The sequence below is a fragment of the Pyxicephalus adspersus genome, chromosome 1 (assembly GCF_032062135.1).
Source record: "Pyxicephalus adspersus chromosome 1, UCB_Pads_2.0, whole genome shotgun sequence".
Classification (NCBI taxonomy): domain Eukaryota; kingdom Metazoa; phylum Chordata; class Amphibia; order Anura; family Pyxicephalidae; genus Pyxicephalus; species Pyxicephalus adspersus.
In genome coordinates this window covers 25442953-25470588 of record NC_092858.1, presented here as the reverse complement: position 1 = coordinate 25470588, position 27636 = coordinate 25442953, and the positions used below count along the sequence as shown (strand labels likewise).

General features: G+C 38.1%; 1 protein-coding gene across 1 annotated transcript in view; it reads left to right on the top strand.

The window, feature by feature from the left end:
* FRY (FRY microtubule binding protein) overlaps window positions 1–27636 on the top strand; it is a 209062-nt gene that overhangs the window by 34661 nt on the left and 146765 nt on the right. The gene's annotated exons all lie outside the window — the stretch shown is intronic.

Below are 27636 nucleotides of genomic sequence, written 5' to 3'. Positions count from 1 at the left end.
CGATAGAGGAACTATGTGCACGACAGGAAAGTGAACGAACGTTCGTTCATCACGCATGCTCTGACCATGGACGATCAACGAACGACCGTACACACGAACGATGTTCAACGATCGTCGTCCAATCTGATCCGTCGGTCCGGTCGTTCGTTTCCAGCGACTTTCCTCGTTCGTCGGCGTCGTTGGTTACTTTTTTACGAACGATTTTTTGCCCAATCGATCGTTCGTTTGAAAAATTGCAAGTGTGTACGCACCTTTAAGGCCTAAATATCTTATCTGCAAGAGACTAAATTCCATTGTTTGAATATCTCCTGTCTCTCCCTAACCCCCCACTGGTTTCCCTATTGTGTTATCATTCATATCAGCCACAGCAAAAGCAGAATCCATAATTAGCATACTGAATCATTGTCTGCACATATCTTCATTCCATAGTGAACGACAGGATGGCCAAGAATTCTGCAGGCTTTTCTGTGTATCCAGAAGCAAAACCGAATTCTAGAGGATATATTTTCCAGGTTACATCCACATTTATTGCTTTGCAGTTGTGCATCCACAGTGCATCCAACTAAACCAGTGTACATTGTGATATAGGGCATGAACTATTTTCCTTGTTTATCTTGTGGGCAGATTATTATAGCACTTTATAGGTTTATTGCCAAGCATTTTATTAAAGAAATGTATCTGCTTATTAAAATGTTGGTTACCTGACTGTCATCCTAACCCTCTAGACAAGGCTCTGGAAGCTGCATACTTGGGTCAATGACCTATACATTTTGAAGCTCCTGGGTCCATATACCAGTCAGCATTTTCAGAAGCTCCACAATGGAACCCTCTGCATTTAAAATTAGGTTCTTACCTTGGTCAGTTATATATGTTGCAAGGCTGACAATGTTGTCCATACATGACAGAACTTTTCTCAAACTTTTAATTATTTTAGGCAACTTTCATCATCACAATAAATAAATGGGTCAAGATAACCTGTAGTTTTATTGTAAATATGAGATAGTGGAAACTGTTGGTGGTAGGTTGCCTTACAGTGCATGTCAATGGGCTTTGTCCTTGTTCCTATGGCCTTTTTAACATGGGGCAACCCCTTGAAATAACTCAGTTCTTTAGGAAACCCCTGCTTTAATTACCTATGTCCATAGCTCATATTAGTCCGGTACATTAGTGTGGGGGTCATTGGGAAATAATGCCTCTTGAAATAATGCTATTGAAAAGAATGTCACCCTTACAGACAGCCAAACAGTCATAGGTGTCACTAAATCTGACCTTAATGGCATAGACTGCTTATTTCTCAAGGAACCCCTATCAACCTCTAGAGGAAACCTGATTATAAAACCCTGTTCTATGGAATCTATTCTCAACCAGAGTTCTGTGGAACCCACACGTAATTCCAGAGTTTGCTAAGGGTTCCCTTAGCTGTCGAGGATTAAGCATCTAATTCATGGTGACTGCATGGTGCCAGGCCCAGTGCTACTTGGCAGAGCCAACCATTTTTTTTTTTAGCTGGCTGTAAAGGTGTTTTGACCAATACTGTGTTTTACTACTGGCCACAAAGGTAATTTTTCCCAGTGACGTTTAATAAATGGGTTTCCTCATGACCTGAAAATTGTTTCAAGGGTTCCTTATTGATGAAGAAGTTGAGAAAAGCTGCTGTAGGGGCATATATTTACCAAACAAAACTTGCAGAAAATGGGTAAAATTAGGGAAGTATTATACTGAAAGGGAACTGTCATTGCAGGACTAAGGGGGAGCCAGGGACAAAGAGCATAGAGAGGCAAGTATAAATTGTCAATAACAATAGTGAATATAGCTACTTACTCTTTTCACTACTATGTTCACAACATGGTATTGCACATAGGTATCGATTGTCTCTTTTCTAGGTCTTGGGTACAGAGGTGTATTTTATTTCTATGTATCCTTAAAAGTAGACCTGTCAGGAAAAGGATTTTTATTTAATGAAAACTTTGAGACTTGCACATTTCTTATATTCTAATCTACGTTTAGTCGATATTTCTGCAATGTCTATGTGACATTTATTGATTCTAACAAGAACATGACACTAAAGCAGGCAGACTAGATTTATTCACATGACACTTCATGTAACATTGTGGTTTGGTTTGAGCTGACGTGCATGCACACAATAGTTTTTTTCTAACAGGTACTGAGTTTGTCCTAGCTTCATATTTCTCTGGGTTCAAATGGGTGCAATGGACAGGTCCTCTGTTAAGGTAAAGGGAGTCATTTAGAGTTTAGCACAAAGGTAAGGTGTTAGACAAAGTCCCCTGAGGCCCTAAGCTACTCAGGGCCTTGTCAGAAAAGCAGAGTGAACTTGTAAAATGTGATTTAAACCTGTTTAAATGTACCTGTAAATGTTAGATTTATGTTTTTTTTACTTCCATCTTCCTCTTTGCTGGGCATAATGTCAATGGAAAGATTCTAAAGGAATACAGGGCAGGCAAAGTCAGAGTGTTACTTGTTGCCTAGATGCTGCAGGCAAAAGTGTGTGTGTGTATGTGTGTGTATGTGTGTGTGTATATATGTATGTATGTATATATATATATATATATATATACACATATTATAATTTCCAGATACTGATTTTAACAGGCAGAAGGGGTCTGAACATTATATGTGGATCTTGTATTTTACTACAAACTCCATGTCAGACTTTCCTAATTCCCTGCATGGATTAAGTGATCCTTGCCTTGCATGCACAAAGTAAAGGTTCATTTTAAGCCCCCCTGTTCAACCACCATTGCTGCTGCAATATCTATGATTTATGTGTTTGTCCTTTTCTCATGGTGCCAGCTTGGCAGTGTGTAAGTACACCGTTAATATAGTCTCTGTTTCCACTAATCAGAACTGCCCTGCTGTATGATTGTACTGCAGCTATACCTGTGCACACTAAAGCAGGAGAGGGAGGTTGCACACATGTAAGTAAGATCAACTGAAATATTTGTAACGTGGATATTGGACTGGGCAACATTATCAATCTATGGATTCTTTATATTTGTTGCATGGAGTTCTGCCGGTCATAGTTAACATTTGGGTTAACTTGTACAGCACTGCAATAGTTTTTTTTTTTTGTTTTGATGCTTTAGGTGAGAGACTATAGTCTTTGTTTTATTTTTAGAATGAACAAAGGTAAAGAATGTCATATCTCATATTTCAAACAGTTTTCGATTCTTTGAAATGATGGCTTGTTATGAAAATAATTTCCAGGTATTATCTAAGTGTCCATGTTTTAAACTTCATATAGAAAAAAAGTTCATATAGAAAGATCCTCATAAAGAGCTAATAGAGTGCAGTCTCCCATATTGGCCAGGCAGAAGGACTCTTATAGTGTACCATGTAATTCTTTATTCATTAGAGATGTGGCTCCTGACACTAAGAATAATCCAAAATATAAAGTCGGCAATACATATTGTCTTGAAAATGGGGGCTGCACTTTCCCTGATAATGTTTGCCCTTTGCTGTTCCCTCTTCCCTTTACAGGGATGTAAACTGGAGACTGGGGGGTGGCAGAGGGTGGTCAGGTTGTATCTACCCAATAAACTGCTCTTCTGTGTCCCATGGCCAAACACTCCACATTTACAACTCCAGGTTACCCCTATTCTCAGAGTGATTTTTAGTATATGGTAAATGCCGTTTATGCAGTTGAGCGCAGTTGTGGTGCAATTTACCCCACCTCAAAAGATTATGGGCCATCTCCAGTTCTCCAGCAACAACTACATACAACCATGTACACTGCATTTGGAAAGGTCCCCAATAGAAGCTGCTGGCCAGTCAAAGGTTGTTGTGCATTTCAAAGGACATGTTGTGTCCATAACCATGTCACAACCACACCAACATAAATGCCAAAGGGGTTCTTAACAGCCCCTATTCATTTAAAAAAAAGAGTGTGAATAAGTCAGTGGTAATCTGTGCATGTCTGAAATTATATAGGGTTCATCATATACATTTCAGCCATACTATACAATCTTTGTACAACCAACTTTGGATTTACCAAAACTATGTAGCATGAGGCCCTATCTAAACTATTATATCAATCAGTATCCAATCAGGCAGCGCCTTGCACTTCATAGGTATTATGGCATCTAAAAGGGACTGTAAAATCAAATTGTAACGTGTGGTGTACTTTACAATGGATTGTTCATTGTTTTGTCAATGGGAAAGGATATGAAGGTAAATTTTAATTATAGTACTAAAACCAAAAAGTGTATTTTAGCCATATTATAAAGGTTTCCCATACATTGGGGAGTATTGCTCTGACAATGACAATTTAGGATATATATCCACATTCTGTGCACATTCTCCAGTCTACAAAGCATTAGACCCCATCTCTAGAAGTTTAGGCCTAACTAGTTTTGAAAAAATCTGTAAAGATGAATATTGCCAACTGCCTGAGTTGCTAATTGTTGCCCTCTAGAATGTAAGAAAAGGCATTATACTTGCAAAATCTGCACCAGCACATCTTTTAGTGAGACATTTGTAGGCTGTGTAATGTACTTTTTTGATCCATCAGCCCCTGCTGTGCTTTATTGCTAAGATAGAAGAAGCAGGTTATACCCTGTTTCCCCAATGATAAGGCACTGTCTTATATTTTTTGAAATGCCAAAATATGCCCTAGGTCTTATTTTCAGGGGGATGTCTTATTTTTCCATGAAGAAGACTACAGTACACATTTATTGTTGAAAATCACTCATGATCACTCATGTGCCATTCATTGTCCCCTTCTGATCAGGGGCAGGGCAGGGATCAGCAGCTTGCTTGACCTTCCTGGCGCTAAGGCGTGGGCGCGTGCACGGGCTTTGTAGTCACTTTTTGTTTCGCTCTGCACTGCAGCCAGCACCGACGGAGTCACACAGAGGCACACAGTTACCCACCGTACCATCCGAATGGGAGATTCGGGCAGGCGCAGTTATCGGTGGGTGTCTTATTTGCGGGGGGTGGCTTATTTTAACAATTTGGGCAAAAATGGGGGGGTTGCTTATTTGATGGGGATGGCTTATCATCGGGGAAACACGGTAACACTGCCAGTATGTACATTTTGAGTCACTGCTCCACCTCCTTCTTGCTTCTTTTACTGATAGATTATTGTCGTGTTGTAAGCATAACTAAAAGTAAAAGAGCCATCCACACATGCCAGGTGCAGTGCATTAAATTTGTGCAGTCTATCCATTTTGATATGTTTTCAACTCGCCAACAATTGGACACACTGTATTTGTGACAATGCAACATGTCAATGGATTGGTGTGCACAATGCTGCAACACAACATGCATTGGGGTGTTAGTTGTTTTTTGCTAATGGTTCTTTTTATGATATTTTTACATCCTTCCTGTGGATTTGATAACTGTGTATGAGAAGGAAGTAGAAATATCTCAGAAGCCAGTATCAAGTTTGGTATTTAGTACTACCCAGGACAGGGATGTGTGTTTTTACGTGTGTGCTAGGCAGGATTTCCATTAGGGGATACCAGGGAATGAGCCGTGTGTGCTGATTTTTGGCATTGATACTGGGAAGATAAATGTGTGTCCTGGAGTGCAGATTTTTATTGTTGTATGGATTGTAGGGATGATGTCACCGGTGGAACAGATACTGGGGAGTAAGGTGTATGGGTCATAGGAGTGGGTGAATCTATGTTGTAGCATAGATACTGGGGTTATCTGTGTGTTGAGGAGCAGATCTCCTTGAGCTGTTTATATTGGACTGCCAGTATAATTTATGGCATAGTTACTAAGGAATGTGTTGTATGTACTGGGTACCAGATCTACCTGATGGTACGGATACTGAAAAGTGAGCTATGTACAGCTGGTTCATTATTGTCCCCCACAAGATTGTGGGTGATCATTTGGGTGAAAGTTTTACGAGTGACTATTGTACAGGCATGCTGCCCAGAAGAGTGCTCTGTTTTATGGAGAAGAGCTATGATAGTCCTTGTTACAGGTCATTAAGTGAATTACATTTTTGACTACTTTTCTGGGTGCAAGATAAGTTTGCTTCTTGCAGTTGAGATATAGTGTTTTCCTTCTGAAACAAAAAGCTGCCTTTGTTTTTTTGTTTTTTTTTTTGGTTTAGTCACGCCTAAATCCCTGTACACTGTACCCTCAAGATTTGTTTTCTGTACATTATATGTGTTTTCTCCTTGAGGCAGTATACTTTCATCATGTTTTACTTCAAAGTGACATTTGTAAGGTTGTTGATAGGATTGCCATTTTACCTAAGAGGAGGATTATTTCTTAACACATTCTCAAGAATGTGTTGAGAATTTACAATGTGAAAATTGGTTTTTGATATTGTACAAGTAAACCTTTTATAAACATGGGAAATTCAAACTAAGCACATGATGACAAATAATCAGAATTACCTTAAGTGAAAACTACGTACCAAAACAATCAGCAACACCAATGTTAAAGACAGCTGAAATTTTTAATTTTTCCCGACAGTTTCAGGAAATGTGTAGCTTGGCCTTTTCTTCTCCTGCCATCCATTGTGATGGACGGCCATTTAACCAAAAGGGACGCTTAGGAAGTATGAGAGGGCAGCTTAACGTTGAAATTGGCATATAACTTCATCTGCCCAGATCCTTAAATCTTATCATTTTGCCATGTGGTGTGCTGAAGGTACCCTCTGTACAATGGATGTGTTGAAATTAAAATTACATCTATGAAGAAATACTCATTAAAACACCTTTTAATTATACTGCCGAATAATTATGTATTTCTGCGTATAAATCAGCATGCTGTTTTCAACTGCATATATTTGTTTTAGCTTTTAATTTTTTTATGTATATTGAGACAATAAGGGTGTGGGAGCCTTTAGAACATACAATAGGGTGTCATTCATGTATGCCTAGGGCTGCATGATGTCTAAATGGAGGCATGCTGCTAGCACACATATTCCTTTAGATGTACCAAAATAATTTTTCAATTCAGCTACATTAATTCCACAAAATGCTTCCTTATACCACATTGTCACATATTAATAATATATCCCTGAATTGAAGGCTGGTGGGTGGGATAGTACATATGATGGATGCCACAACTTTGTTGTTTTTGTGATTGAAACAGAAAACTCTAAAAAAAAAATTTTTTATACAGGCTACAACCATGCCCACCCAAAACAAGACACATTCACTGTATGCCAATGCAATAGGCTGGAGGTGAATCCTTGACTAAGTGGCACTGCTTTCCTAACCTAGAGGTTATAAACTTTTACAAAGGTGTTAGGAGTGAAAAACAGTGAAAGTTGGGAATGAACCCCAAGGTTGAAAAGTGATAATCCAAATCTTCATCATCATGGGACATGTGCAGAATATTACGACTTAGTTTCTATCGTATGTAAATACAGAGAGGTAGAGGATGGCAGAGGAAGCAAGTAGTGTAAGACCTCCTCTACTGGCCTCAGTTTTGGCAAATGACAGTGACAACTTTGTGAGCTTTCAAACCCAGTGTTGGTCCCATGCTAATAGAGTCCTGAATGGGGTCAGCCTAAGGCTGGGTCTACCCAGACGTTTTTAAAAATTCATGTTAACATTCCTACTGCGTTTATATGTGTTTTTATGCACTTTATTAGCATTTTAAAGCTTGCCTTTATTACCCTGAAAAAATGTCTATACCACGTTTTCCCGCTTTTTGTTTTAACGTATTTACGTGTCAAGTGCATATAAACGCGAAAAAATGCTCCCATTGAAATCAACAAGCGTTTTCCAGTGCTAACCCCACGTTTTAATTTTTTAAATGATGCAAGCAACGTTATAGATAACGGTCATAAACGTGACTCTAGGAAATGTCCTGTGTAGATTAGCCCATTGGAAGGCATGGGAATTTCAAACATGGGCTTTTAAAGCCCCAGGTTAAATGCTGGGGAAAACGTCCATGTAGACTAAGCCTAAGCAGCAAAAGTTCTTTTTTACCATTTATAAGGTACTTTGTAACTGCTCTACACTTTCTTACTTTGCTGTATATTCTCTATTCTGCACCCCTTGTTCTGTATGCATTTACTATTCTGCACCCCCTCATTCTGTTTGCAATACAGTACAGTCCCTATTCCGCACCCACACATTCCAAATGCCATTGTACATATTTTCTATGCCATCAAATCTCATTCTGCTCACCAACCATGCTGTACTTACCTTGCCAATTCCACCGTGCCTCATTCTGTATACTACTCTGTACATTTTTATTTTGCCCCAACACCTTCCCTATACCATACTGTATGTTATCTATTTCAATATCTTAATCCGCACATCGTGCTGTATGTTTCCTGTTTTGTAATGCCTTATTCTGTGCAATTCCTGTTATGTAACACTTCACTAAATATACCATAATGATTCCACTTTCTGCATGATGTACATTCCAAATTCTGCACCACCCTTAATCCATATGCCACCCAGTACTCCCCCGTTTCCGCAATACCTCATTCCAAATGCCATACTGTACATTCCGTCTTTTACACTCCCTCATTCTGTACATTCTGCTGTTCATTTTATATTTCATGCTGACCCATACAGCTCTGTACTTATTCCAATATCGCCATCTTATCCTTTTTGTTTTTGTTTTTTGTCACGTGCAATATTTTTTTTCTAATGGGGGCAATCATGCAAAAATGTAATATGAGGCCCTGTGATTTCCAGTTATCCCCCTGGTAAAAAAAGAGGCATGCATCAGGGTCGAACCTTTTTTTTAGAAGTTGAGAATTTTTGAACTACCGGTAGTAGAAAGATGTACATGTTCAGGATTAGGTTTTACAAGAATCTTAGGTAACCTCCAGCTGGAGGATTGTACACAGCAGATGGTCTGATGAAAGACTGGAGGGGTAAAATAGGCTTTAATTTTTTTGCCTTCACTTTCTTTAAAAATTAGGAAATAGATAGTGCCATCAGAATATGCTAAAGCCCAATTGTTTTGTATATTCAATGAAATATTTTTTTGCTTGGCAGAAAACAGAATAGCTTCAAGTTCTTGAGTAGGTTCAGTTACCGCCTGCTGTGCACATACAATGACATGTTATTGAAAGAAGTGGTTTCGTGCATGAAAATGAAACTAAGATATACAAATGTACAATGGCAAAATGTCTGGCTAGAAATAGATTTTGTTTTTAATTTTGCAGCAAGCTCAGATAAAAAGCACTTTGCAGCATTATTTATTATTTTGTACAGGTAATAAAATATTATTCTACGGTACCTGTAAAGCTGTGAATTATAATAATTGATAAAGGTCCAAGATATTGCACAGTACACATTTTTTGCTTTCATTCACTGTAATAGGGCCTCTTTTTACAGTACAGGTAGTCCCAGAGTTACATACTAGATAGGGACTTTAGGTTTGTTCTTAAGTTGAATTTGTATGTACGTCAGAAAAGGTACATTATTTTAATAAATGCAATTATGACAGATGTTTGTCTCACATAATATTAGGCAGTGTAGTGTCAGTTACTGTATAAAAACCTCACTGTAAGTTAATCACAAACAAAGCAAAAAAAAAAAAAAAACCTAATGGATCCTAGACATTCATTAACTTCTGGAGCAAGCTGTGCTTTGATATGCAAAAAGAAACAACTGCAGAGTTTGTCTTGGTCATTATGTAGTGTCAGTTACTGTATAAAAACCTCACTGTAAGTTAATCACAAACAAAGCAAAAAAAAAAAAAAAAACCTAATGGATCCTAGACATTCACTAACTTCTGGAGCAAGCTGTGCTTTGATATGCAAAAAGAAACAACTGCAGAGTTTGTCTTGGTCATTAAAGAATTACAAGACGTTTAAGAAAAGCTCATTGCTTAAGATTACCCACTACCTCAGTTGTGTTTATCAAAAAATTTCCTCTGCAAGTCAAGCAAACAAAGCATTGTACTGATCATGATGTTCTATCTAGCATGAGATTTTTTGGTCTATTCATGGATTTGATATGTTGAGCTTTGTTGGTAATAGTAAATCGTAATGATCTTATCTTCTTTCAGCTTTGAATACTTACCAATAGATTGTATACATTACAAAGTAGCCATTTTTACATTATTATATAATTATAAATAACATGACATTGGATTAAATTCTGCTTTAAACCAGTGTAGCAGCACCATTTTTATGTATTGGGCCAACAGTCATCTCTAGTAATATAACAATCAGTAGATTTATACACACTGCAGGAAAACTGCTCTGTCTATTCAGATTGTTGTTGATGAGCCCCAATAAAGTCTTCAACTGATTTGGGACTGATTTTGCTACTCAAACCACTTAAAGACAGCAATAGAGCCTGCCATAGTTGCCCCCTTCCAATTTTCTTTTCAGTGTTTAGGTATACAGTATCTGAAGCCTCTTTTATGGTAGACACGGGACTGGTTAATAACCCCTGCATTTTCTTTTAGGGAGATTTTCCTTCACTACCTGTCTCAAGATACTACAGTAATTAAAGAAAGGTCTCTTCAAAGGAATCAAAATCCCCGGAGACAGTTGTCCATTTGTCTTCAGTGGAAAATTTTCCCTGTTCTGATGGGAACTCTTGAATAGTGATGATCCCTACAAGGAGATAGATGCCAATTAAAACTTAATGGGGCATCTCTCTTGAGAGAATGCATTTATACTTTGCTTTTTCCATTGTTTGTTATGTGAGGCTTTTGTGTACAAGTGTTTTTTTTTAGGAAGTTTCATTTTGTACCCCTTGATATGTTTGTTTGTTAAATATTGACCTACTGTATAAAGTGGTTACATAACCCAAGTCCAATGCAACTGGCTACCTGTTCCTTTAACAATAACATGTGTAAGAATGTAAAAACAGACAGTTTTTAAATAGAAGTTAACTAATTAAAAATATTCCAAAATAAATAACTAAAATTTGCATTAAAACATATGTCACTCGACTAAATAATTGTCTTTGCATCTTTGCTTCTGGACCATCTGAAACCATCCAGGTATTTACAAGGACCTTACTTCTAGTTTTATAGTAAGGCAATATTCACATTGACCTTGAAGTTGCAGTGCAGTTATTGCTTCCACATACCAGGGAACCTCTGCCTTTGAGGAGATGCTACATGTTGTTTGCCCTCACTGCAAGGTGCCAGCTGCCATTTTTAGGATCTGCCATAAGAAAGGGTATGCAGGATACTTTGGCACAGGTTTTCCTTAGATCCTTATTTTACTTGTGATATGTAATCATTTTTCTTTAGGCGGTGTGACTTAATGTGGATATCTTTTTGCATTCCTTCAGAAAATATTTAGTTGCTTTAAAAAACCAAAAGCAGCATAAATAACCTGCAGCTAAGCATTGCAAAACATTTGTATAAATATTCATTTCTGCCTCCTGGCCTCTCAGATGAGAGAGTTAGCACTATCTGATGTGTCTGCCTGTAAGCTTTAATATATAAAACTGTATATACACAACAAACATGACCCTTGTAAGAAGAAAATAAGTCTTCCACTATCTAATGACAAATGGAATTCTTTTCGCAATGCACTTGTGTTGGGGTGAAGGTGATACATTCAGCAAAGCCATGCTGAATCTGATACTTTCAGTATCTGCCAACATTGCATTAATCTTAAGGATTAAAGAACTGGAGCTAATAATATCATGTAAACCAGAGAAATTCAAAATGACAACAAATATCATTCTGGTCTTTATCTTCATAGTACATCCTATTCAAACCAGAAATATGTGCTTCCCTTGATTTGGCTTGAGTAAGGGTCCATGGAGAGATAATGTTAGTTTTTATGAGAACAATGCTAATACTGCTTTAATTTGGAAAATCTGTTTAGATCAGGCCATCTATGGCAAATCCAGTAGTTATATATTGTCCGTGTATCTTTATGGCATGATGGCCAGCTTAAAATGAACCTGTATCTAAGCATTAAACGTTTAGGTGTTTATAAGATCTTAACAAGCAGTAAGTTATATTAAACTACCCCTTTAGCTGCAGACTTTGTGGAGCAATTCATCCACAGCAGAAATTAGTCATTCTCTCAGCTTATTTTGCTTCTTCCTCCCAGAAGTGACTTTCAGGGATACAGTTTGAGGATGAATTTGCAAAATCTAAGTATTTGTATGACAAAGAAATATTTTTTTGAAAATGGCTTCCTAATTAGAATGGTCTGGGTAGATACTTTTAGTAGAAGTGAAAGAATTCCAAATTAGAAAATATCACAATTTGTAAATGTTAAGACTTTTGTTTGCCATTCATCTGATAATATGTCGATCTTCTCTAGTATAGCAAAGTTTTTTTCCCCTAAGTTCTAAAAATTCTATTCATCTGACAAATGATAAAAACAAAGAATTGTGGCATTCAAAGGAAACGAGATTCGTTTTCGAGAGAGAGAAAAGGATGCTGTTGCTCAGTTAAAGAGGTGGCCACCATCTCTTTCTCTTCCTCGTATGGATCTTCTACCATCTTGATTGGCTGGGCCAGGATTTTGTCACCCCTGGTATCCCCATTGGAAGCCAGGATGTGCCCGGGACACTGGCAACTAATGCTGAGCTGAATATGCACAGCTCAGCTAATTGTAACCACTGAGACCACGATCAGGCAGGTCAGAATACATTATTACAGAAGGGATATTGCCTGTCCCTTTCTGCAATATAGCCCTGCCTGATGCCAGAGAATACAACTTTAAAATGCTAGTTGTATGGCTGTCTATGACCTGAGCATTTTTCGAGTCACTGACTTTTTAGATTTATAATACAATGATCAATACAATGTCAGAACCAGATTAGAACTTCAGGTCTGCTTATTTGATCAAAGTCTAATAAACATGTGTAGAAACCATTTCATTAGTACGAGAGACCATTTACCTTTTTCAGAATTGTTGGTGAAAAAATGCAGCTTCCAGGCGGGTTATTAAGTTTGAATGTTTGTAACAAGACAAATGCAGTCTAACTTTAACTGGGGTGTAGTAGGGGGAACTTTTTACCAGAATCTGATGGTACACATTAATGTGAAAAATATTAGAGAAAATAAACAGATTTAGACATACTATTTTTTACTCTGCCATTTCCATCTCCTGCCTTTGGATTGATTTATCCACCTGGACTCCAATACATTCTCTGCTGCTGCCATTCTGAACTGGTATTTCATTAAACCATCTCTTTGGCTGAATCATTATATCCCACTCCTGGAACTCATCAAGTTTACAAGCCTCACTTCAACCCATACTACAGGACTCCCTCTCATGGACTTCAGTTTGCCACATTGTTTAATATACGCATATGGTTCGCAATTAATCTGTAAAAATGTATTATTAATCCTGCTCTCTCTTTGTTGGCACTACTCCCTGTCCCCCCCAGACTGATAACTCATTGTCTCTCTGCTCCTTCACCCTCCTGATTTCTCTGTCGTGCTCCTACACCTTTTTTCTCTACTGATACTCTCTGGTGACATCTCACCCAACCCTGGTCCCCCAAACAGCCTCCTCCTTCCATATACTTTCAGCAAGACTCTCCCTTCTCCTAACCTCATCCCCATTCACCCTACCCATAAGTTCTCAACCCCTCTCTCTGGCAGTCTGTTGGCAATAAATTAACCTTCATAGACAACCTTCTCCTTTCTAAATCTCTGAACTTTCTGGCTCTCACGGAAACTTGGCTTTCCTTCTCTGACTCTCCCTCTGCTGCCGCTCTCTCCTATGGAGGCCTGCACTTCACACATACTCCTAGACCTGGCATCAAAGTAGGGGGTGGTGTGGGTCTCTTTCTCTCACCTAACTGTACATACACTGTCCGTCCTACCCCGCCTTCTCTCATTTTCACCTCTTTTGAAATCCACTCTGTCCGTCTCTTTAGCCCACTACCCCTCATTGTTGGTGTTGTCTACCGCCCCCCTGGTACAGTATCACAATTTTTGAATAACTTTGCCTCCTGGCTCCCACACATTCTTTCCCATGACCTGCCCACCCTCATCCTCGGTGACTTTAATGTTGCAGTGGATGAGCCCAACCTTCCCTCCTCAGCCAAACTGCTGTCCGTTACCTCCTCATTTGGACTCACTTTAGACTTGGTATTTTCCAAACTCTGCAACCTCATCCTCCTTGACAACTCGCCATTTACCCTTTCTGATCACAACCTTATCACCTTCAATCTATCGAATTCCTGCCCCCCTTTACCACACCCCAGACCTGGTCAATGGCAGAGAGATATCTGTAACCTCGACCACAACCTTTTGTCAAACTGCCTTGGGTCCCTAATCCCCGCTCTCTCCAAAGTCACCTCCCCAGATGAAACTGCCACCCTGTTAAGCACTCTCTTTCCTTGGCTTCGGATAAAGTTGCCCCTGCCAGCTTCCGGTACCCCTGCCCTGCCAACCCCCGACCCTGGCACAACAATCACACCAAACAGTTACTGACTGTTAAAGACTGTTCGTGCAGCTGAGCGCAATTGGAGAAAATCTGGCGTCAGCGCTCACTTTATGGACTAGACAGCCAAGCTACAAAGTTTTAACACAGAGCTCACTGTCACCAAGCAAACTTATTTCTCTGCTGTCATTTCCTCTCAAGCCTCCAACCCATGCAAACACCTCAACAATTGACTATCTTCTAAACCAACACCTGCTCCCCCAACATCCTTCTCTGCCCAAGGCATAGCCACCTACTTTAGAGATAAAATAGACAAAATCAGACATGATGTCTCTGCTCACCGAGCCACTCCAACCATACCCACCCCTTCCACCTGTAAATCATCACTGGCCTCCCTGAGCCCTATTACTGTGGACAAAGTCTTAACTCTTCTCTCATCATCTCCGTCTACTACATGTCCACTTGACCCAATTCCCCTGACCTACTCCATGCCCATTCCTCCACCACCATTCTTTACAACCTCTCCCTTTCTACTGGTAAATACCCCTCCCCTTTCAAACATGCTATAATTCTCCCTATCCTAAAGAAACCCTCACTGGACCCTCCTACTTTCTGCTCATTTAAAAGAGCACTCAAAACCCATTTTTTTCAAACTTCCCTACCCATCTTCTTCTGTCTTTTGAAACCATCACTACTTTCCACCACTACATATCCCCCACTACATATGCAATGAAATAACCTACTTTGCATATGAAACACTTGGAGCTCTGCAGACTTTGTATACATTTTCCTATATATACACAACAATCCAATGATTTGTCTACACCCATGGCGTCAGCAGTTTAGATGGTTGTACAAAGGCACACTTTTATGTTATGTTTGTGTAATGAAAAAACACAGCTAAAACACTAGTAAATGAATTTACTTTCTAATGTTACTTTAACCTACACAGATTTCTAGGTGAAAGTTTCCATTCTGTCAGGCTGGGAAAACATTTCAAGGAAAATATTTCATGCCTACTTAGTCTCAGAGATGCTGTGTATGAATAGTTTTTTACTTCATAGTCTAATGCTGTTTTTTTTTTTTTTTTACGGTATATAGGTAAATTACTATGGTAATGCATTCATTGAGAAACCTAAATATTTCCTTTATGAACACACCTGACTTTTGTACCAAACTGTGTAGACCACTATCTTTTTTTGGGTTTCAGCATCAGTTTTCTAAGATTGTCATGCCCCATACACAGGTTGTTATGTGATTAGGCGGAAAATATTTGTTGCAAAGCTGTTTTAGTCCAGGTGCATAATGGGCACGTGCTCAATGTCCATTGGAACAGGAAAGCGGCCTAGAAACCAGTAAATTGGAAGTCTTGTGTAAAGGAGGGAAATGTCTTTCTTTAGTTAGTTTGGAAGATTTATTTGATCATATTCCTGGTCATATTAAACAGAATAGGTACTATATTATGACTTTAATTTTCAAAACTTTCTTAAACTTATATCCTTCAATAATACTAATAATTTAATGATTGTAAGGAACTTGACCTTAAGTTTTTACTTTGGATGGCATTCCCGGGTTAGTGTAGTTGTGATTTTTCCCTTGAACTATCAGGTTACTTCCCATTTAGAACAGCAGTGGGTGTTAGGGTCCTTCAGAACCTGGTACAGAGCTCCTGTACACTGCCTTGTGGTTATTTTACCTGCAAAAGTCTTAATATTTTAATTCATCGTTACCCTACCCAAACAGAAAGTAGAAGTGTGAAAGGAAACATCCCCATCTACATGGAACATTAATAGCAAAGCCCCTATATCTGTTAGAACCACCAAAATTTGCTAGGTAAGTGTAAGAGAACAGTGTCAACAAGGAAAAAATACAAAAGTTAAAAAAGACCTTGTGGTTTTCCAGCAAATGGCAGGAAAAGTGACCAAAGGAAAATAAGATTTTTGCGTGATGGACAGCGTCTGGAATGCAGCACAAACATTGGAACATTGAGAAATGGTGAACTCAACCCACTAGCAACAGTCTCTGCCACCCATAAAGTTGTGGTTTTCCAGAAAATGGCAGGCAAAGTGACAGCAGGCAAATAGGACTTTTGCGTGGTGGACAGCGTCCAGAAGGCAGCATAAAAGTTAGGACATTGAGAAAGGGTGAACTCAATGGCAAGTCAGCCATTTTGAGAAAAAAATCCAACAACCTGTTAGAAACCTACACGTCAACCTCCCAGGACTTCTTTACCTTAACACAAACTATGTTTTGAAACGTTCTCTGGGGTAGTTTCTTATAGGTAAGGTTCATTGCTCCAACACCCCCCAAACATCAAAAAGCTATTGACCTCCTAGAAACTAGAAATTACTGTACTTGATTTTTTCTCACAAGTGTGGTAGATTAGAAAATCCATTCATCCTACATAGTTTGAGTCATACTAGAACAGTTACAAAAGATGTTCCCTGTATGCCTTGGTTAAAAAAAAAAAAACTTTAATAGGTGCCTTGTTTAACACCAATTAGCAGAAGCCACTTAAAGTAACAATTTGCAGGATGTACAGCATCTTCTTTTACCAGGCCTTTTGACCTCAGATACTCAGATTTTCCCCAAGGCATGTCACTGACCTTTTTTAATAAAGTGGAAGCCACACAATGCTTGCAAATATATATTTTTTCTAACAAACTCCTTATCAGGAGAGTAAGGACCTTAAAACCTAGTTTTGCTTTGGGAATGTAACTAAAAAGTGAATTCACAGCAACCCTGGACTTTTAGGAGAATGTTGCACTAAGTGTCACTTTGAGGTGCCATTTTCTGCAACATTTAGTATCTGCCTACAGCCAGAAGAAGAAGGGCACGAAGAAGACCTGTACTGTAGGTAAACTACAGCAAATTTTTTTTAGACAGGTTAATTGGAACAACCTCCGTTTCCAGTCTCCTTCCATTCTTGTCTCGATTTCCTTTATTTCCTCCTTTTTCTCCAATTTATATTTTTCGTATTCCACTGTAAAAACCCTAAAAACGTTTTACTTATATTTCCATCACTAAGTTCTAGATGAAACAGAAATTTTTAAGCCTTGTCCGCTTTTTACAAGATCTGCAACAAGGCTGTTTTCTTCTAGAAACTTACTAGTCTAAATTCGGGGCTGTTTCCTAGGTCAGGCATTCAATGCAAGATATAGTAAGACTTGACTCCTTCCCATGGGCTGTGGTCAATTACCAATGTGAACCTACAACTGGAGTCCCATTTAATAATAGCAGTCCCATAGCGATAGAAAAATGTAGGAGACACACTGCAACATTCCAAAATCCTATAAGACTTCTAGATGATTTGTAGCCAAAACCATATCTGTATACAATAACCAGACAGTGAACATTCGTGCCAGGGGTAAATTACCTTATTCTTTCTATGTAAATAACAAGACTAGACAGGGCTATCCACTATTAATAAACATCTTCACAATGGAACATTTGGCAATCAGCCTCCAAAACATCCCTTTACACTATAAATAATTCCTTTACGCAGACAACCTTTTGCTATACATTATCTCTCCCCTCATTAGTAATATAATATTAGTTTTCTTGTTTCTATGCCCAATGTATCTGTAAAACCAACAATGCTAAATTGGACCTTCTAAGTATGTATCTTCCTTAAACTGTTCTCTTCTTAAATCCTCATTGCCTGGCATTGCCCTCATTTCTCTGGCAACATTTTGTATTTTCAAATATGATATTTTTAATGCTAAATAAAAAACAGTTGTAGTGTATTAGAGTGCTTTGGCACTTAGGATGTTTGGGGAGATGGTGAAAGGTTTGTACATACATTTGAGGGTGCTTACACTTTATAAAGCTTTTGCTCTACTAGGCATTTTGGTTGCAAACGGTTCATCTTCGTACCAGCTCTGATATGTATAATTTTTGTATGTGAGAGCCTGCAAGGGGCCTACATAGTATGAGTTTGAGAAAAGAGCTTATGTATAAATACATCTACAGACATTCATTATTTAGCTGCCAAAAAATATGGTGCAAACAATGTTCATTGTGTGAATAAAAATATTTGTGCTTTGAGAGGTGAATAGGAGTGATTACCATACATGCATTGTCCCTGGTCAGTCTTGCAAGTTCTAACGGTGCAGCTGCCTAAGGATAGGTATTGTCTTATGGTGAATCCTTTGCGATTTTTTTTTGGTTTAAATTGCTTGAGGCCAGTGCTGGTGTATTGTAGTAACAATGACCTAAGGTACCAAAATCTTTCCAGTGCTGCTGAGATGTCTTTCCAGGTTCAGGTACTCAAAAGACAGAACTTGGCCTTTTGTATGTTTAACCATGCTTTTGTTCTTTAACATTCACAAAACATACAGCATGCAATATTTAGGTGTTTTCTTTCATTTTTGGGTAGCATGCATTCTATGGCAAGGAAGACAAAGCCTCATCTTATTTTGTACCTGTAAGAAGGCAGCTCTGGTATACTCCAAACTTTTGTTATCCAACAGAAGTATTACATGCACAATGTGGAAGAGCTAGCTATTCTATCTGACCTCCATCATTTCTAAATCTAAAATTTATTTAAAATCCCCCCAATTAAACAATTAACTTTTCCAGCTCCTGGATCTCTCCTGTATTGTAGGCATGCCACAATGGTTGTGTACAGTGAATGCTATAAATAGGCTCCAGGAGGAGGCAGCATGTAATGAACATTGTAAACCATAGAGGATGTTGATCCACTAAATCATTTATAGTTTGGTAAAATTCTGTGTAGGATAAAAACATTAGATTCAGTGGACATCCTGCTGCTGTATCATTCTATAAATACTCTTCATTAGGTATGTATTTTCACTGCAGTATGCAATGGGAACAACTAATGGATTTCCAAATGTCTGTGTGCTCACACAAATAAAAAAGAAACACATCTTAGATACTTTGCATTACAACATTCATCTTGTTATACTTTGTAACTAAGCCCAAATAAACCACTGTTTCTGCTGGTTATTCTGGTTCTGTGGGAGCTTTATTTTTCTATATACACGTGTCACATTTACTGATTTATACAATGCAGGTTTATAAAATGCATCACGGAAATATCATGCTGCATGCCAAGTGTCCTAAATTATGTGACAAAGCTGCTTTGTTTAGGCACTAGGCCAAACACAATACTCAGGGCAGCTTCATGCATTCTTTTAGTTTGCAGACAATGAAAAAACTGCTACTGCATTCTAGTCGGGGCTACTTTACAGGAATACTAGGAGGCTTCCCTTGCTAACCTCTTGCTCCCGAATGAGTCGCTAATCTTGAACAACTATACAAATAAGCTCTATTTTACTTGAACTTTGTGTGGGTTTATATTAAAGCATTGTGGGCCATGGTTTAGAGGTCACAGTAGTAACTATCCAAAATCCATCCCTCTATACAGGTTACACCTTTATTCTACATTTTCTTTGCAATCATGCACTAAAAATGAAAATAAATAACATTTAAAAAATATATATATATATATATAAGTTTTTTGGAAACTGATCTGCTGGGTTTTGCACACACAGCCAACTCTTAGGGAAATATCCTGTGAGTGCTGATTTTCCAGGAGAAAATGCCTTGTTGATGCCAGAAGTTAGAAGTGAATGAGGAGACTGGTTTAAGCAGTAACTAAAATAACCACACATCATAACCAAGGTATACAGAAAAATAATAATCACTACAGTTCTGGAAACAAAATGCAGACCAACCTAATACTATTAAGGTGTTTCTAAAAAAGAGGCCATTGAATCTATGCCACTGCTGCCCATTGCTTCCTAAATTTTCAGTTCCCTGGCTATGCTGTTGGTTGTCTGGCTTTTGGAGTCACTGATCTAAAACACGTTTATATGGTGATTTGGGGTCTTTATTGCAATGACAATGTCCAAATGACTGGTTTGTTTGAAATCAACCCCAAGGGGGCCGTTAAGATCCACCACTAGGCACAGAGGCCAAAGCTAGATTTTTGGTTTCATTTTTGATTGTTCATAATTGTATTGAGTGTAAATCTGCCATCAGTAGAGCTGTGCTATACTGGCGCCAAATTACTACATGCTGACACTACAGCCATTGTTTTTCTAATGGGAAGGACACATAGGGTTCATCCTCTTGCCTACCCTTTCCATGGAACATCAATAGAGGAGCGGCCTGTCAGTTCAGCATTAATTCATAAAACCATCACCCAACAAAATCACCAAAGATCATTTCCAGTGAAAATTGTGCAAATAGCTATTGTTTTACCGATAGGAAGGACACATTGAGCTTATCCTCTTCCCTCTCTTTTCAATAGAATAGCAATATGGGAACAGAGACTGTATGTGCAGTCATAACTTGAAAAACCATCACCCAGCACAATCAAAGATCATTTCCAGTGAAATCGGTAGAGATATCCGTAGCTTTGACAACTCTTGGAATGATGTTTTACAAAACTAGAGGATGCATGAATCCACTTCTCCTAAATTGCAAAGCATAGAGCCCTACAAAAGTCCATGATGGCTTTCTAGAATTACAAGTGCTGCTCATTTACATATATCCTCATCAAGTGACATAAAATTAACAAATCATAACAACTTGTTAAAGAAATTTGAGCTAAGGTGGAGCAAAGCCATCCAAAAAAATGCTGATGTTGGCCTATTCTACATTAATAATACAGTAACATACATAAGTGCACCACACCCAACCACATACACAACTGCAAAAAAAATTACCTCATTTGAAAACCATTAAATTTTGTGTTCTTGTGTACTGGCAGATACAAACTCCCTCAGATGTTCTTCTCACTACAGCTTTCCTAATCCCCCTATGAATGACAACAAAAACAGAACATTTTAATGACGATATCCATCGTAAGCATCAATCATAATAGATGAGTCTGAGATTGTTAAACGCAAGTGATTCCAAGACGTCCTTGAGTTCTGCCATGCCTGGGACATGTAGGAATGTAGACTGTCATCTCTGAGGTGGAAAACACAACCATTATTTTTCTAGCTTCATTCCAAGCTCAAGATTTTGTCATGGGTTTTGCAAATGAAGTACATTGTTTTTATAACAGACACAAATACCTTTCCCCTGTGTTATGCACCACGTGATGCCATTTATAAACTTATACCCTTGCCCAAAGCTTAGTCCAATGCAAACTTAATCCATTCTGCCCTTATGTAAAAATATATTCATGCAAATTAGCACTGCACAAGCAAAACATTAATGTTGGGAGATATGTCACATTTACATGGTTTAGACCACTTCTATATGGGACAGTTAATGCATATTATAGGATTTTCAGAAGTAGATGCCCACACACATCTATATGCTTCTGATTGTGAGTTCTATTCACTGGTGATCTCTAGAATCTAGAGCCACTATGATGTGTGCCTTATTTTTCTATAAAGTAATTGCAAAACACACTGAGAATTGGAGGACAGTTACAGATTTATTGGAGGCCATGTTAATGCAAATGTTCTCCTAATGCTAATATTATTACAAAAGAGTGGCATACTGCTATGTAATTTTACCTTGTTTGTAATAAAAAAATATTTTGTATGCGTTATACAATTGTAATTATGTGAGTACCAAAACATCCTTTAAAAAAGATTATATTTCATTTAAATTTTATTTTTATTATTTTTAAAAATATCACCATTTATGTTAAATCCTACTCTTTAGTAAATGCAATTTAGTGTCATGCCATAAAAAATAAAAAAATAAAAAATTCAGAGGCTGCTGATGTCCATATTGGTATGATTTTTTTTGTTGTGTTTTGCTTTTTTAACAAACGGTACCTTAAAGCTGATCTTTATTCCATCTGTGTAGGTGGGCTCTTGACATAATCTATAAGTACGCTGCATAATTGCACATTATGGAACACTTGAGGCTCATTCACACCAGAAGTGGTGCTCAAAGCAGTCCCAGTGCAGAAACAAGGCAATTTGTTCTAACACATTGCAATGCATTTGAATTGCATACAATCAGGAAAAAAAATCAAGCACTGCAATGCGTTTTGACAACCTGTTGCATTGAACAGCTGAGTCCTTCACAACACAAATCAGCAATGTTGCTGATACAAATTAATGTAGGTTTAATGGAGTGACTGAGCCCTAATATTAGTATGCCCACTCCAGATTTGGCAGGTTCCCGCGTGCTACCCCTCCAGTACTCGCTCCTGCCACGCCACTGCTTTAAGGTACAATGTTACTCCTGCACATCCATGGATGATGTAACTTTTGTGCTAGCACACACAAGTCACAATCATCCCAAGCACCCATTTCTATTCTTGTCTTCCAACAATTTTAACAGATGCTGGGAATAGGATGTGGTTGTATACTATGTATGCCTAGCAGGTGGTATATACATAGTAAAAAAAAAATTGCAAGGGTAAAGTGGCATGTCTTAAATGACAACATACTGGCAGGCATAGTGATGCATACTCTTTTTAAATAAACAAGTAAAAGTGAGTGGGACTTTGGGATTTGAGTAGGCAGGCTCAGCACGACTATAGATGGGGCTTGCTGTGACAGAGGGAGGCATGTAATGACAAAGTGCAGTTTGTACCATGTAAACAACACAACCTGACATCATGTGCTGTTTATACACTTATAAGCACTTGACATACAGGGAATGTAAGAAAGCGGGATGAATTGTACAGCTAAATATTCACTCCTATGTGCCTGCCTGTGTGATAAGAATATTTAATTTTATAGGTATTACATATGTGTGTATGCATAATATAATTTTTTTTCCCTTATTTTATCAGGGCAGTTCCGATTTGTATCTTGGTGATAAAATTTTTTATATCAATGTTAAAAATGTAATTGCCATTATGATAATTTTCAGTTGGCTCGTGAGTTGTCTTCATCACTTTAAACAATGAGCCTATGCTTTTTTTGCTGAAAAAAAAATTTTTCTTGAAAAGTAATAAGGAAATGTATATTCCCAATTGTAGCGGATATGAATTACTGCTTTGATAAGAATCCATAAGGAATCCATAGGCAACTTATCTACTTTGTCCTTTTCCGGGTTCCTAATAATGTCTCTTCGCCTTCTCTACACATTTATGATTCCTGACCATAGAGCTTTCCCATACATTACTATAAACCTCTGCTACCAGATGCTGGCTAATGATTTCTGCACTTGGGAATATGATTTCCCATAGGGTGTTTCCTTATTCAGTGACATTATATCTGTGATTACCACATTCTATTCCATATTTTCTAACTCTATTTTGTAACTCTCACATTCTGAATTTACATTGGAGAATACAACTGCTGGTTATTAGCAGAATACATCATAGATTTCCATATCTGTAGAATGCGTTGATGGTGCCATCTCCAAAGACCAGGCATAAAATATTTGACAATATCTTCTAATGCTGTAATCTCTCTTTAGCCTAAATCATTGGAAAATAAAGAGCAGACTGCATCCAGCGTCAGCCTGTGCCAAATACCCAGAACTCAATCTGTCTGATGTATTCTCACTCAAACCAAACTTATAAAGTGGAATTTCCAGTAACTCCAAGAACGACGCAATCTTCAGAATGTTTGAAGCTGTACAAGTCGCTAAGCATTCTTTGAACTCTGTCAGCCATTATGTAATCTTTAGAAATTCAAAAGGAGGTTTTTGGTAGATTAAGCTTGTAGTATGTGATTTTACTGGGCAAAAATGTGGAGAAAGAAGCTGCATCAGGTTTACTGCTGTCTGTGTTATAATGATTTTCTTGACATTCAGGGCCTGTTTTTATTAAAGCTCTCCAAGGCTGGAGAGGATACACTTTTATCAGTGAACCTGGGTGATCCAGCAAACCTGAAATGGATCCCCTAAAAGTAATTTGCTATTTGTTAGCAAATGTTTTCAATCCTGAAACAGACCTGTTCCTGGTTTGCTGGATCACACAGCTTCATGATGAAAGTGTATCATCTCCAGCCTTGGGGAGCTTTAATAAATCAGGCAATCGGTGTCAGGGTGGTAATGAGACAGGAATTAAGTTGAAATAAAGATTGTTTTCATTTTTGAAAAAGCCAGGCCTGTGTTTGCACCTTCGATGTACTGGAATATTTGTAATTGATTTAGTTTATCCGGTTTGCTTAATATTGCCTAATAAGTAATATTCAGATTTTGGTTATTTGTTGAGTTTGATAGTTTGGTATGTTGGACATCATGCTTTACTGTATACACTTACGCATAAGCATAAAATCGTGAGTCTATAGAATTTTTTTGTGCAAATAATTAATGCAGGCTGTCAGCAATAATATACTTGCAAATAGTTACTACTACTGCTATTTACTATGCAAATAGCAGCTTTCTATGTTTGCTCCTTTAGATGTTGGGTGTCTATCAGGTAGAAATACTACAGCATCACCTTACAAGACAATTTAAAATACTTTTTGATCTTATTATTTCGTCTGTTGAATGGGGATACATTAATCTCCTCCCCAAGGGGCAGCAATTTCTTGCACAAGGAAGCGATAAACGCAACACAACCTCACCATCAGTGTGAATTAGCCCTAGGTCTTTAATAGCTGTATTTAAACATGATGGGTTAATGGAAGCATTAATGATTATAAACGCCCTGATTGATTTCAGTTGGAGCGTTTAGAGGCCGTTATAGGTGTTTATACTGTAAAACAAAATTTAAACCACAGTAAGGAGCTTTCTGTATATTTCTCAAAAAATGCAATGACTACAAATGTTATGGAGACATATACTGAACAATGCATCACTATGAAGAAACATAAACAATGTATATTTATGAAGTGGTATATATACATACTATGAGGAGACACATACAAGATATCACTATGAGGTAATATATATAATATATGAATAAATATGTATGAGTTGTACAATTATATGCTATGAGGAGACATATACAAGGTATCACTATGAGATGATAATCATAGGGTGATATATAATGTAGTATAAATATACTATATATAGGTGTGTGTGTGTGTATATATGTATATATATATATATATATATATATATATATATATATATATATACAGTGAGGGAAAGAAGTATTTGATCCCCTTCTGATTTAGTACATTTGCCCTCTGACAAAGAAATGACAAGTCTATAATTGTAATGGTAAGTTTATTGTAGGTGTGAGAGACAGAATAACAACAAAGGAACCCTAAAAACCCAGTGCTCAAAAGTCCGAGCTTGATGTGCATTGTAATGAGTGAAATAAGTATTTGATCCCCTATCAACCAGCCTGGAGACTGGCTAGGCCACTCCAGGACCTTCATGTGCTTCTTCTTGAGCCACTCCTTTGTTGCCTTCTCCGTGTGTTTTGGGTCATTGTCATGCTGGAATACCAATCCACAACCCATTTTCAATGCCCTGGCTGAGGGAAGGAGGAGCTCACCCAGGATTTGACGGTACATGGCCCCATTCATTGTCCCTTCCATGCCGTGAAGGTGTCTTCTGTCCTTAGCAGAAAAACACCCCCAAATCATAATGTGTCCACCTCCATGTTTGACGGTGGGGATGGTGTTCTTGGGGTCATAGGCAACATTCCTCCTTCTCCAAACATGGCCAGAGCTCAATTTTGGTCTCATCTGACCACAACACTTTCACCCAGTTCTCCTCTGGATCATTCAGATGTTCAATGGCAAACTGCAAATGGGCCTGTACATGTGCTATCTTGAGCAGGTATACCTTGTGGGCTCTGCACGATTTCAGGCCTTCACGGCGCAGTGCGTTACCAATTGTTGGTACTACTATAGTGTGATTACTACCATAATTTTGTGTTCCTACATCACATTCTGTTTATAGCCTACTACTCCAAAAACTTCTTTGTTTACCTTAGTAACCATTATAGCATCATATCAACCACCCCTACTAAAAAAAAAAAAAAAACTACCTCACCTTAAAAAAATAATTCACCTTCTATTTCAATAAAATTCCTATTAGGATTAGCCATTGAAACCAGTACAAACAAGCATACACTTACAAAAAAGTTGTTACAAGAGTTTTATACTGGAGTGGTGCAAAGTGAAGAAACGTCGTCACCATATCACCTTCAACATGGTCTCCTGGTTGAGGAAAATTCTTGCCGCAAGTGCGATGGCCCAGTGGGCCGATGTTTACAAACAAGAAGGTCCGTGGACATAATGTGCCAGTATGGAGGTGCAAAAGAAAGGGTTGTCAGTCCGTTCAAACAGTAAGAAAGAGGAACAAATTCTTCCATTACACTAATTTGAATGGAAGACTCCATTGTAATTTGAAATTTTAGGGCTAGTTTACCAAATGCCAATGGAAGAAGTGCCAAAGCTTACTGGTAGATCCACAAATACTGTGGTTGACTGGTTCAATTACTGTCGGGAAGTCTGCTCCGAAATGGTATCTGTCGCTAGGAGAGGAAAGCTGAATGGTACCATTCACTATAGACACTATAGTAGGAATCACACTATAGTAGCACCCAATTGTTTTCTTGGTGACTATTGTCCCAGCTGCCCTGAAATAAATGACAAGTTCCCAACAGAGGTAGTTCTGGGTAGCTTTGTCTCATGATCATTGCAACTCCACCAAGAGTTATCTTGAATGGAGCCTCAGACCGAGGGAGATTGACTGTTATTTTGTGTTTTATTCCATTTGCGAATTATCACGCCAACTGTTGTCACCTTCTCACAGAGCTGCTTGGTGATAGTTTTGTAGCCCAGTCCAGCCCTGTGTAGGTCTACAATCTTGTCCCTGACATCCTTAGACAGCTCTGTGGTCTTGGCCATGGTGGCTAGTTTGGAATTTGATTGGTTGTTTCTGTGGACAGGTGTCTTTTATACAGGTACTATAACAAGCTTGGATTAGGAGCACTTCCTTACAGAGGCTGCTCCTAATCTCAGCTCGTTACCTGCATACAATGAAGACACCTGGGAACCTGAAATCCTGCTGTTGAAAGGGGATCAAATACTTTTTTCACTCATTTCAATGCACATCAAGCTCGGACTTTTGAGCACTGGTTTTTTTGTGGGTTCTTTTGTTATTCTGTCTCTCACACCTACAATAAACCTAACATTACAATTATAGACTGATCATTTCATGTCAGAGGGCAAACGTACAAAATCAGCAGGGGATCAAATACTTCTTTCCCTCTATCTATCTATCTATCTATCTATCTATCTATCTATCTATCTATCTATCTATCTATCTAATCTATCGTAAAACATTCTATATGTCTCCTCATAGTGTATGTGTATATATCTATATCCAGTGTGTGTATGAGGTGTACACATTTACTATGGGGAGACATATACAATGAGGTGTTATATGATGTAGTACATACTATATATTATATAAATGTATGGATGTATGAGGTGTAAACATATACTTTTAGCGACATATATGATGTAGTATATACTATATATTATATATATATA